This window comes from Bactrocera oleae, chromosome 2 (genome assembly GCF_042242935.1).
Source record: "Bactrocera oleae isolate idBacOlea1 chromosome 2, idBacOlea1, whole genome shotgun sequence".
Lineage (NCBI taxonomy): Eukaryota > Metazoa > Arthropoda > Insecta > Diptera > Tephritidae > Bactrocera > Bactrocera oleae.
Window position 1 is genome coordinate 13,869,004 of NC_091536.1, and position 14,115 is coordinate 13,883,118.

The 14,115-nt window shown below is 31.9% G+C and overlaps 1 protein-coding gene across 3 annotated transcripts in view; it reads left to right on the top strand.

Annotated features, from left to right (window-relative positions):
* Window positions 1-14,115, top strand: part of LOC106619405 (diacylglycerol kinase eta) — a 69,629-nt gene that overhangs the window by 24,427 nt on the left and 31,087 nt on the right. For all 3 annotated transcript variants that reach the window (XM_036378121.2, XM_036378122.2, XM_036378123.2), the window contains exon 2: window positions 12,047-12,127. The gene's annotated coding sequence lies outside the window, so the exon portion shown is untranslated. The remainder of the gene's footprint in view (window positions 1-12,046; window positions 12,128-14,115) is intronic.

The window sequence follows — 14,115 nt, forward strand, 5'->3', positions numbered from 1 at the left end:
TTCCACACTTTTGGATCTTAATCATTGCTTTCAAAAAACGGTCTGCAATTGTTTTTTGTGCAACATTTAACATGGCTGCCATTTTCTTTTGATTCAAACTATCATCTTTATCCAATATTGCTAAAATTTTTTTGGTGGTTGTCCACGTTCTTCAATTTTCACATAAAAATCATTATGTCTCAACATTCGATGTGACTCTGCAGAACTTTTCAAATTTTTCATCAAAGAAAATAATCAGCTTCTGCTCACTTCATACCAGTACACCTGGTAGATTGTTCAATTACCAGTTCCGCCCACTGCATTGAAGTAAATTCTCTCATTGTATGTATGATTAATTACAATTACACGTGAATGGTTATAATAATTTGCACGCAAGTATGGCATTCGTCGGATGTGAAAGCAACAGAAGCATGTTCGCATATACGTGTTCAGACCACATGACTATAAGAAATTTGTGTAATTGTGTAAAGCAACATTTAATCGATTGTATGTAAAGCAATGCTGCGCACTTCTTAGGTTAGGTTAAGTTAGGTGGTTGGGTTGATGCCAAATTGATGAATCTCACTTGGACAGATATTCGTCCTTTGTGTTATCCATAAACTCCTAAAGGTCGTTCAACAGATCCTCGTAGATTGATGAAGCACTTTGGGCTTTCCACAAATATTGTATATTACGGCAGTTAATATCAATCCTAGCAACTTCGTTAGGTTCTCCAAAATTGTGTCTACCGAGACATTTCAATATGATTCCATCTCGCCTTCCTTCTTTCAGCTTTTTCAAAGAGTGTACGACTGAATATTTAGCCGCAACGAGTGTGAACCTATTAAAACAGTGTTCAGTCAGAGCAGCTATAATTATGGCGAGACTTACTTTGCTCTTAGCCAGTAGTTCGGAGGACCTCTTACAGTTTACTTTGGGCCAGAAGTATCTCGTAGTTATTTTGTTGACCAGCGCCTACTGAGTTCACTGGAGGTCCAAATTTTCAACACCAGAACGAAAGAAGACATCGTACAACCGATTCGCTTCCAATCGGAAGAAATGAGGAAAAGGTGGGTCATATACATAAGTCTAATATGGAATAAGCTTGAAGCTATTGCAAATGTGGTCATGCACTTTTTCATTAGTTTTGAGGAGGGTTAGTTAGAGGATTTAAGGATAATAGAGGTTTTTGCATACTTGAAATTCGATAGGTTTGCACTAAATAGTGGACGAGATACTTTTGATTCCAAAGTAAAATTAAATAAGCGCCAACTTAAAGCAATCAATACAAGAGTAAAAACATTTCGCTACCAAAAAATATTAAAAAATACAAATTTTTCCGCTGGCGCTAAAATTTAGTAACATTTTATCGAGTACAGCCATTAGCAATAGCAAGCCACTTGTGGTTTCCAACTGTTCAATTTAAGTCGGTCTATCAATAATTTGATTGCATTTAGTACCTAGATGTTAATGTTGGCAACGCTACTATTTTATTCACCATTTGGTAGAAAAATAATGGATCAATAACTCCCTTACAATTCAAACCTCTCCCTACAGTAACTTTTTCCAAATAAACAAATTTTGCTGCTTAGTCGGTCTATTTGTCTGTATATATTAAAGCATAAAGCTGCCATACAAGCTAAGCAATCACAAGTAAGGGCTTGTATGGAAAACTATTTTATTTGACAAGTTATGGTGACGAAATTTGATAGATTTCTAACTCAGGCATCGCTATAATCTTCGAATAAATTATTCTAAAATCAGACCCATATAGTATAACGCGGCCATTTAAACTGACTGATTAAAATCATGAAAACACATATTATTGTAAACTTTTATGCTATGAAAAAGGCACCTGTCAAGGGTATTGAAGGGTAGCCTCGGTGCATCCCAAGTAAACTTTTTTTTATTTTGTTATATACAAAAAATATTATACCAAAATCTATTGAACATAAATGTCAAAAATGTGATATGTGTCTACTTTAACATCTTTCCCTATAGGGATTTTCATATACTCTTACAGTATTCACATGTCACAATAATTCAACCATACTGGCTAATTAGAGAATATTAATTATGCCAATTGTCACTATCGCATTTCGAATGTCACAGCACGTCACTAGCAGAGTTTGACAATCGCAAAGTATTACCAGCGCATATGAGGTCCTTAGAATTTCTTAATGCTACCTACGAGAGGCTTACACATTATATGTAATAATCAAACAATATAATTTTACGCTAAAACGTGTGAGTTAAATTTTGTGAATTATTAATGTAGCAAAAAATTCTATATACACGCTGTTGTTTTACCCTAACGTATCCACATGAGTTCAATCAATTGCTTGGAAAAGTGTTAAGCTTGCAACATAAATACGCGCAACGGGCTTCATCACAATAAAACTTACTGATATTGTGCTACAAGTTTATTACTTGAAAACTTTTCCGTTACGCTCAAATAGCGCAGCATAATACTTACAAGCAGCAAACTAGTAAGGGAAAGAAATTAGTAAAACTTTTATATGTTTGCCTTAAGCGTGTCAAATATCGCGCGGTGTACGTGAAAAAAAAAAATCAACGTTACGGATAATATGTAATTACAGATTTTTGTGTGCTTCCAAGCACTATATGTGTTTGTTATTTTAAATAATTGAGCTTAAACTCATCACCTTGCCACCTGTGCTAACAATGTCACATAAGCGTATGTATATATAACAATTCTTAATGTGCTACGTGAGAAAATGAAGGAAAATGGAGTAAATGTTAAGCTTAAATTTAAATTCGCGTAGTTATTCTGGTAGAAAATAGTGAAATATTGCATATTTGATTATCCGAAGAAAATTTAATCATTTTGATGGAACGGCACACACAACATTTCTAGCAAAGAAATCTAACCCGATGCTTCAAAAAATTCGAATTTATTTTTATTTCATAAGTTGTTAGTGAAACTATTGAATCATATGTAGGTTCACAGTTCTTAAACTAAAAATTTCAACTCGTTGTATTGTTATAAGCCATCAAAACGAGTAGCTCTAGTTCCGGTCCCAGGCATGGCATTTTTGCAAACGCTTTATTCTCAAAGCGAGTATTTTGTACTTGGGTAGAGACTAGTATTAAAAGTTGTCCACCAAACGTTTTAAAATTTTGCAATTACATTTTTATAATATTATTATTAAAATAAATTATTACCAAAAGTTTGCAAACCAAGAAAAGACATTAATTTCAGGTGCACCGAAACTATTATACCCTTTGCAAATAATAAAGCTCACATACAAGAATTTAATTTTTTTTTTTATCGTTTAGCTTGTAAGAATCTTCGAAGATTGTATATCGTCAAATAAAAAAGGTTTTCCATACAAGCCCTTAATTGTGATCGCTCAGTTTGTATGACAGCTATATGCTTTAGTAGTTCGATTTGAAGAATTTCTTCGGGCATTGTGCCGTTGCTTTGTATAATCATCCATGGCGAATTTCGATAAGATATCGCATCAAAAACAAATATTAGCCATACAAGAACTTGAGTTGAACACGCTTCTGGACACCCATAGTCTCTAAAGAGTAGGTGGTACAGCGCTATTGCACAAAATATGCTACTAAAATGTATTACCGGTGTATCGGTAGCGCTTGATTCCGACATCTTCTTGTGTAGTTTTAGTTTAAACACTGATGGCCATCAGCTATGTTGGCGCTGTTGTTTTGTTTATTTGCTTTCTGTTTTCATATGCCATTAACAGTGCTTTTGAAATATTCTAAATGAAAAATAGTATTTTTTGCTGATTTTTACATCAGAAAACAACGTAATAGCGGAAAAGTACATAAGATGGAATTTTTTATGCAAGCAATTAAGGCATGCACTTTGGCCTCATTATAGTGCAGCAAAAATTATCCGCAACTTGCAAAGACCGTAATTTTTATGCGGTTCGAACTCTGTATATTATTAATAATAAACGAAATATAAAGATTATCAGCTACTTAGTACCGTTATCAGAAATGTAATTTATTTATATAATTATGTATATTAAGTTTATAATTTAAATATACACTAGTTAGAAAAAAATCAGTAAAAAGTAACACCGGTTTACATACAACTTATGCTTTGAGACTTTCGCTCTGACATTTAACTTCAATATATGTATGGTATGTAAGCTTTTGTTTGAGTACGTTTACATAAAAGGTTTTTAAGCAAAGCAAAGGAAGCCAAATGTCTTCAACTCTGACTCTCAAGGCGATTGCTTTCGACTTTGTTCAATCAGTCTTTTTAATTATGGTAAATGAAGTGCTTTTGTGGGCAAACTTTAACTGACTGGCTTAACTTGCCAAGGTTCAGCTTAGAATAACTGCATATGCCAAAATTTGATATTCACATAAATCATAGCAAAATATAGCAGACAAATTGTGAGACTTGCTAATAATTGTAAAATATTTGCAGCCAATTGTTAAAGCGTACATAGATAAAATTAACTTTACTTTTATTTGCTATTACTGTTACATTTACCTTTATTACAATTGGTGCAAATTTGTGTTAACGCTTGTCTGAGGTAGATAATTGAACGCCAAACAAAGTCACGTATGCGACCCACCGTCCACCTGCTGGCATATTTGTATATGAAGTATATTTGCGAGCGCACGTGACTATGCTACTTCTTTGTAAGGACCGCACTTTAACTTGCAAACTTTTGGCTGGTCATTAGTTGTTACATCCAATTATTATTTATTTTCTGCTATTTTCATTATCATTAGTAAATTTGTATTATCCTTAGGTAACATAAGCAATTTTATGATACGATTTGGCTTAATTTATTCAATAACTTACAACGAACAGCTTATATGTGTATAAAGAAATGTTTCAAGGGTTTCGGACGAAATTCAAGTGCACACAGTCAATGTGTACATAGTATGTATGTAATGAACGACTAAAATCATATACTTGTAAGGAAAACCTTTTTATTTGACGAGATGTCTTCACGAAAGTTTGCACGAATTATTTTCCAAAGCAGCGGTATAATTTCTGAAGAAAATGTTTAGATCGGACCAATATAGCATATAGTAGCGGCCAAACAAATTGACCGATCAAAGTCAAGTTCTTGTATGGAATCTTTGGTAATTGTGAACGGTATTATAGTTTCGGTGCAACCGAAGTTAACATTTTTCTTGTTATATATTATATATATTTTTGTCAACAGCATTATTTATCTTGCATAAAAAAATATGACTTCTTATTTTGGCATGTAAAATCAACGCGTCAGAGTTAATGTTGGCTAGACAAACAACAAGCCGACATGTAAATTCAGCTTTGAGTACTCAGCGCATTGCCTTTTTGCGCTTAAACTTTTATTTACAACGGAACTTTTGAACGGTTTTAAACAGTAAAGTGCCATACAAAATTGTTTGTAATATTTCAACTTGACAAGTCAAGACAATTTATATGCTAAATTGAACAATGACCAAAGTCTGTTTCTATTTTCTTATCAACGTGTACATTTTTAAGTGTGTTTGTAAGTAAAATAAGCAAGAAAAGGCACATACAGACTTTTTGTCCCTCAATAAGTATTCAACTACTAAACCTCATGTATGTATATATTGTGCATTAACCTATAATAGCTGAATCATTTTGTATGTTTGTATATGCGCTTTTGTAACTTGTCGACAAAAGAAATTGTGAAAAACAAAATGCGAAGCTGCTTTTTATAAATTTTAATAGCTGAAATCTCATGTTTCCCTTGTTATACTTATACTTGTTTATGAACTTTGTTCGCATTGTGTATGGTTGGTGTTTAGTAGACCCGGTCCTTAAATGCTATGCGGCTCCCATACTTCCGTATTGGCGCTAACAACATTAGTAACAGTTTAACTTGCTTTAGCAGCAACACGACCGCTGCATAACCAGATTGCATGAGAATTGAGTGAGTCTAAAGCCCAACAGCAAATAAGCTCCGTTACTTACTTGCCTGTGTGTATGTGTGCGCTTGGATTTATGCAAACAACATTTCGAAGAAGATGTGTGTCAGCTGTTACTACATTTTTTCTGCATTTACATTCGTTTTGCATATTGTTGTGTTTGAAAAAAAAAAACCAACAAATAAGCGTTAAGGAAGCGCTAAGTTCTGGTTTAACCGGGAATCATCAAAGCCCGGGAAATTGCTTATGATGCTGGCAAAAAATTCGCATTTAAAAATGTTGCGAAAAAATTAAACATTTTGGTGAATTTTAGTCCATTTATTATATTCGAAACAAAACTTGTCAGAATAACGAAAACGATTATAAGTATTATATGGCAGTTACGGTTAGTATTGACGCGATTTTGTCAATTTTTGCCAATACTATTTACCTGCCACAGACTAATAAAATGCTCCCAGGGTTTCTTTCATTCAGTCACCTCACATACTATCACCAATCATATGGAGTAAAGTCAGCCGTATGTTCGAAAATCCTGGTATTAATTGTATTGCGTTTGGAACAAGCTTTTGCCCAATTTTCACTCACTCTCATTTTTACTGAGATAACTCACATTGGCTGATGTATGCGGTATTAAACCACCCGGAAGTTCAAAGTTATTTATATTAGGTATATGAGGGCTAAGGGAAGTATTAATCCGATTCAACCTATTTTTGAAATTATATTATTAAATACGGATTCTCTCCGAATTTCAATTATACCATATAACTCACAAATGGTAAAAAGTCTAATATAGGCCCAGGTATATATAGGTACCCAGGGGCTTGAACAGTTTTGGTTCGATTTGTAGAATTTTTAGTAATAAGGTGGCACACTTCAAAGTCACTATTCGTGCAAAGTTTTATCCCGTCATATTAATTCGTGCTTTATTTGTATATTGGAATGTGAAAGAATCAGATGAAATTTCAAATTGTGTTATATGAACAGTAAACGTGGTTGTAACCCGACTTCCTCTAGTTATGCACTATAAAATAGGAATATCACAGGAATATTATTTACAGAATTTGAAATCGGTCGAGGAAATCCTAAGTTATGTAATCTTAGATGTAAAATTTAATGCATCTGACAGATTTATTGTAGTTATTAATTTTTCACACTTTAAGTATTATATTTTTTAACGAAACATTTATATGGGAGTGAGCGTGGTTATCATCTGTTTGAGTTATATACCTTAATTTACGGTTTATTCGTAACACTTTATACGTTTTCGATTAATGGCGATTTATATATGCGTGGCCATTTTCCGTTTACGCCCATCTACGTACTCGTCCTTACTTTTTAGCCAAGAACATGTGTACCAAGTTTCATCAAGATGTCTTAATTTTTTACTCCAGTTATCGCTTGCACACGCGGACAGACGGACAGATATACAGTCACTAGGAGTTCAATACGTCTCATTATCCTGATGATTTATATATATATAACCCTATATCTAACGCGATTATTTTTAAATGGTATAAACAACCGTTAGGTTAACAAAACTACTGCATTTTGTAGCAATATGTTGCAAGAGTATAAAAACTATCAGCAGACATATAAGGTGAATTTTAAATCACACAAAATATGCGCACACACACTCGCATTTTCAAATATAATATATTTACTTAAAAATTTATATAAAAAAAATTGTAGCAGAAACCAAGTACGCACTCCCCTATACTATAGGTTAGTATTGCATAGCATTCTTGTGAGTTTTTGACATATTTAAAAGGTATTCGGCTACTATTAATATTTCATATCCAATTGTTTATTTCTAATGTTTTTCGAAAAATTAACACAAAATATATGTCAGTAAAATAAGAAACAAAGCTTGTATTGTTACCATTATCTTGATTTAATTTTATTTAATGATACTGTTACCTATATTCTTATGTTCTAGCTATTGAAAATAGCATACCTAATGTCACCTACACACACCGCAGTCTGGAACAGAAAACCAACAAAACAGAGAAGTAAACAATTGTCATACAAATTTGTGAATAACTTTCACATGCCACATTGCTTATGTACAAACATCAAATATAAATGTATATATTTGGGTGTCTGTTATTTCCCAAGTTGATTGTATTCTAGCAACCGCCAGGAGTTGCAATTTTTGTCTTAAAAAAGGGTTGGACATAAACAAGCTCTTTATTTTCAATTTAGATTGTGCCTATGCCATATATATTTTCCCATGTGTATATGGTAACATGGAATTTTTTGATATTTTGGATAAAAAAAAAGATCTAAAACCTTGAAAACATAATATTCAAGTGAAGATTTTGGCTCTACAAGGGTGGTATGTTTTCCATAAAATCATAGCAGAGCATTCAGACAAGTGATTTATTCATTCTGTGTAGCTCATACGACATGGTGTACTCTATGAATGCAGTACTATAAATAATTTTTAAAACAATGTTTGTATGAAAAAATCAGCCAGCTCTTTTTTGTAGAGCGGAAAATTTTGTTTTCGAATATTACCTCTTCAAAGTTGTAGGTAGTGTATTTGCTTTGAAGATAAAAACATTATTGCAAAGAATAAAAAATCAGAAATAAATGACTTAGGCACGGTTTAAATTGTTAAGGTAAAAACTGAAACTTCAGCGGCGCTTGCAAAAACAATCAGCGTGGGAAATAACAAACACCCTAATCTGTATATACAAAAACGTTTTGTTTACTGTTTGTTTTACAGTGTAAAATACGCAACCGCTGGGTAAATGCTTTGACTTTATACAAATATCGTAATAACAAAGCTACTTCTGCAAGCGACACAAACAAACACACTGTCTGATGAGCACACGATGATTTGCCTGCAGTGGTTGGTCTTATTTGTGTTTTGCAATTTCAGTTTACATAAACACTAAAAAGATAACGTAGATGTCAGGTAAATGTAGTAAACAGCCAACAATTGCTCGCAGAAAATCAATTTGGAAAAAAAAGAGTTATCCCACACCAGAAAGACTGGTTAAGTACGACATGACTTTACAATTTGATGTTATGTTTTGAACAAAAGGTAACTTACCTTGCAATGCGGTCAGATTAAGGTTGTTATATTTTATTTTGTTTAATTTTTACACAACTTTTCCATTACTCTGAAAAGCCTTCATTAGTTAAGCTCCAAAATTAAAAGTTGATATATTATACACATTAAAAATGTTAAAAACGTATCATATACATAAAGAAAATCCTTCACAATTTAGCCTTGAACATTATTTTTTATTTCTGACATATTTTGGTGGCAACTAAATTTACCTGAGCAGTATGTCGAATAAAAAAAGTTTGTTCTTGTAACAGCTATATTAGAATAGAGTGCGGACAAGCATATATAATGACGGTGTTGTCCACCAAAAGCTGTTGCAAAAACAAAATATATAACATCAATTTTTAAAATGGGAAAAATATGTGAGCCAATGTGGGTAAAGAAAAAGTCACTGTAATTTCACACACATATATAGAAATATTACGGAATATTAACGAGGGCTATATTCAATGCATAAAAGTACTTTGCTTTTGAGGCTTTTGTAAATATTTACTTACATATAGTTAATATGCTGAAATTTTTAAAATTATTTTTGTCCTACTAGTTTCGATAAACTATACATTTTCAGATGATTTATTCACAGATTCTCATTACAGGCAGGCAATCATTCACAAATACAAAAAATTCCTTACCAAAATTTAATTTTGATTGTTCAGTTTGTATGCGAGCTATATTCTACTCGCTATGAACAATTTCTTCGGATATTGCACCATCACTAATAAATTAACCCGTGCAAATTTCGTGTATGACAGATATTTGCTGTACTCGAAAAATATCTACTATTACAGATAGATGGACGAATAGACCTGATATGGCACAGTCGGCTCTGCTCGTCATGTTGATAATTTATACAAATATTTGATAATCTCTCCGACGTTTTCTTTTGCGTGTTTCGTTCGTTCGTTGCAAACCTATAGGGTATACATACAGGTAGTACCATATTAAATATAAAAATTTTTTTAGCTGCCATTATGAAAATAACGCATTCGTAATAGTAGAGTATACAAATATCCTTCCAGCAGCTGATAAAAGTTGAAAATACGCATGTTAAATATGCTTTTGTTTGCAAGAGAAAAGCTGATTGCCGAAATTAATTAACTTAGTTTTCAATGGTTAATGCAAGTAATTTATAATTGAAAGTCAAAATGTTTACAAAATTATTAAATTTTAGTACCAAGCAAATATTATTATGAGTGAAGGTCTACCTAAATTTTAAAGATAAAGAGTCTACTACGTGCAAACTGGTTATAGCATAAGTGGAGCCAAATATTTTACCCAACTAGCCTTCAAAAGTTTGGAGCGCTCATTAGTTCGTTCATAGTAGTTATAACTTTAAGAAGCTTTTCAGTTGGAAATAATTTGCTTTAGGTTTAAGTAGTTAATTCAATACTTACTAGTAAGCATTTAAGTTTTGTTAGTGTTGTAGAGGTACATAGAAAATACAAGTATTTTTGCAGAATATTTAAATTAAAATTAAAAGTGGAGTTTTATATTGTATGCGAGTATCTAATAAATATTTAATTCATATAATTTTAAAAATATTAACAAGCTAGTTAGCAGACATTTTCTATGGTAAATGGTGAAACAAAATAATATGCAAATTATAATAATTTTTTTTTCATAGATTCACTTAAAGTTTTCATGCTTAAAAACTGCATGTCAAAAGCTTATTAACAATGCAGCTAAGCACACTCTAACCTTGCTCAATCCCTGACAGGCACTACGAGGAGTCACACAAGCGAAGCTATAAAAACAAAAACAATAACAATGCATAGTGGTGACATAAACAATGGCATCATGACCAACGACAAGCACTTGAATAATACTGAAATATCAACGCCACTCTCAACAACTGGATGTGTGCTCAGCGCCAAAAAAATAGACAAATCCTGTCTGTATGAAACTTTTACTTTGAATTATTTGAATTGAGCACTCAACGCTTGTAGCTGTTGTTTAGTTTATATAGTGTTTTCTGTTTGACTATTGGATATTTTGCAGTTTACAGGTTTCAACAAGTATTGTACTTCCAATTATATTTCGTTCTCACACAAATATTATTCTTAAAAAAAATATATACATAACTAAATAATTTTTTTTTTATAATAAAAGTCAATCTGAGTCTAGTAGTTGATACTCTAATCAGAATTTACGGAATCTTCAAAAGCTACTTTTGATATGAATATTATATGAATAAAAGTGAGTTTTAGGCTGAACTTTGAAGGTAACTTAAAGCTCTTAAGGCCTTAATAACAATTAAAGTAGGTCTTGTTTTATAATGGATTAAAGTTAAGGTCCTTTACAGTATTGAGCAAATCTCTATATATGATTGATTTTATGCCCGCTAATGAAATGTGTGTTTTCCGACTTCAAAATTCTAATGAAGTATGCTAAATTGTTTTTTTTTTTTTGCCAAATTCGTATTCATTATGAATTATAGTTGTCATTGCAAATAATGCATGATACACTGATTATAGAGATCTTCCAACTTTTTGATGCGCTTTTTTCTAACAACGACTGATTGGATTCATTAATGGTAAACCGATTATAGGGACTTTTGGTTACTATTATTTTTTTATTTTTACAACAATTGCGCTTAAAAATAAGCCACAATTAATATGTTATATATATATTTGTTTTTTTTTTTTTGCTTAGAAAACGAACGGAAAATTCGAACACAATGCATGCAGAAAAATTTGTTGCTGTCGTCATAGTTAACTGATTTTTTTACAAATGCTGTCACTACTCCTCAACAACACTATTGCCGACAGCTGCTATAAACTGCCATGATAACCATTTCACGGATATTTAGTGCTGCTGCTGATGCGTTGGGACATTTTATTAAGCAATGTAGCAGTTGCTGACAGTTGTTGCCACAAGTTTTACTTTAAAAATATTTAAAAATAAATATTTTCCGTTTCATATTGTGGTGTTCTACTGTGTTGTTTGTGTTACAGCCAACAAAGTAACTGTTATTTTAACACAATTTTGAAACAATTATTATATATAAAGCTGATGAAGCAAATTATTAACAATCTTGTATCACCATTCATTTCAAATTTTCATGTGAAGTGCCATTTCGTTTTTTTCTATTTACAGAGTGAAGTGTTCGATGAAATCGATTTATCCGATTTATGTACCGCTGAATGTAGTATTAAGAATATAAATCATAGTTTTCAGGTAAGTAGTTTGAATACCATTGAATATGAATACGAAATAAATAATATTTGAAGTGTTATATAAATAAGTAAAAGTAATTACATATAATATATGTACACAAGAGTGATCATAACAAAAAAAAGTTCGCTTGGTAATCTAAAAATTATGCTCATTGACAACTCTATGAAAGTCTCTCCAAGTTTGAGCCTTTCATTGTAATGGTGTAAGGTCATCCGCTTTACAGTTTTCTCTTTTTTACTTATTCTGAGATAGAAAAATTCAAATCTCGCTTTCAGCTATTACTTGAAAAAAGTAACTCATTTTATAGAAACGTCTTATCCGATTTTTTCTTGTTAAGCGTTAAACTTGAATATTTTAAGACAAAATGGTCTGCTATTCGTTTATTTTTTTTTTTTGACTCACCTTAATATACAGGAAATAATAGAATTCATGCAAGTTAAAAAAACAACATTACTCAAATAATTTTAAAATATATTTCCATCCTTTTACGTACATATGAATATTGTGTAAATGTTATATACCCCTTTAAACATCTTCCTTTCAACAAGTACTGAAAAACCTTAAATTTATTAAAATATAACTCAATTATTATTCGTACAATTTGATTCACAACTTCAACTTATTCTTCAGCTAATATTTTTCTCCCGCACCTCTTTGATATTTTTCATTCAATGGTAGCCATTAAAAGAACTGGACATCATGCAAACATTTTTTGGATTATTGAGCCACGTTTTGACTAAAATCTATGGACTCAGTTGTTCTGTGTAGTTCATAATGCTTTAAGCAAGAATTAGACGCTTTCATCAGCAGTTGAGCGAATCAACTCGTCCGCTGTTATTTACCCTTTACACCCACTAGAGCTAGTATATTGTACATCGTATGAATTTCTGCTATGGCAGTGTTCTATGAAGCCATTTAGGTAGTAACACTCCTACTTCTATCGACCTTTTCAGAATGCTAAGCAGTCTATAGTCCTTTGTTTGCAAGGTAGTTGTTTTCAGCGTTGCTTTTATTCAAGAATTATTACTACTTAGAGAATCGAGAATATATTATATAATTTTGTTTTATTTAAAAAATTGCCGCTTTGAATATTTTCCAGATTTATTGTGAATCCTATCTTCCCACCAACTTAGCGTATAATCGTAAAATCATTATATACCTATACCACGATAGAGTATTCAGGTTCTTGTCTGTAGTGCAATAGATTCAAATTAGGTCCTTCAGACGGCCAATCATATGCAGCTTTGAAACAAAGAATATTGATTTTAAGCCACTACTGGAAGGTTTTTGCTTGTGTCTGTAAATCTGGGCATTAATCTGGTCGATATAACCATTTCCATTGACAAAATTTTCTGCTTTCTATGGAGATTTATACGAATGGGTACCTTAAGAATTCTTATGCCTAAATTGGTTCTAAGCACGTGAGGACGAACACTTCTACTTCTGCTATCAACTGTAAATGTTGGGGAAAAGCAATCAATAGTGCGGTAAAAAAAAATCGAAATCTTATATTATGTTCTTTGAGAGGCTTATAAATTTGTCTTGCGCTTTTTCTACCTTATGTAAAGCAATCGCCGTAATACGATTTGCTTTTGCTCTTTTCTCCATTGTTAATAAACGAAAGCAAACCCCTAAATTGGTTACTATATATGAGTAGATACTACAAACAAATTATAATAAAGAATAATGACACTTTTTTCTAAGAAGTTTTCCTCGATTTATGCAGAACAGAACTTTATAACAGAATTTATGGCAAGACTAAGGAGACTATATTCATGTTGTTATTATTCATAAGCTCTATATTCTATTGTGTGAGCTATTCGGCATTGTCGTTATAAACGCAGACACAAATTCTTCTAAAAAAATCTTTTGTGGCAAGTATCGACAGAAATTGTGTACAATATTGCCATCGTTAATAATTCTGTGTACAATATATAATCTTTTTAAATAAATTACTTGTCTAAATATGTATTTACATAGAATTTACT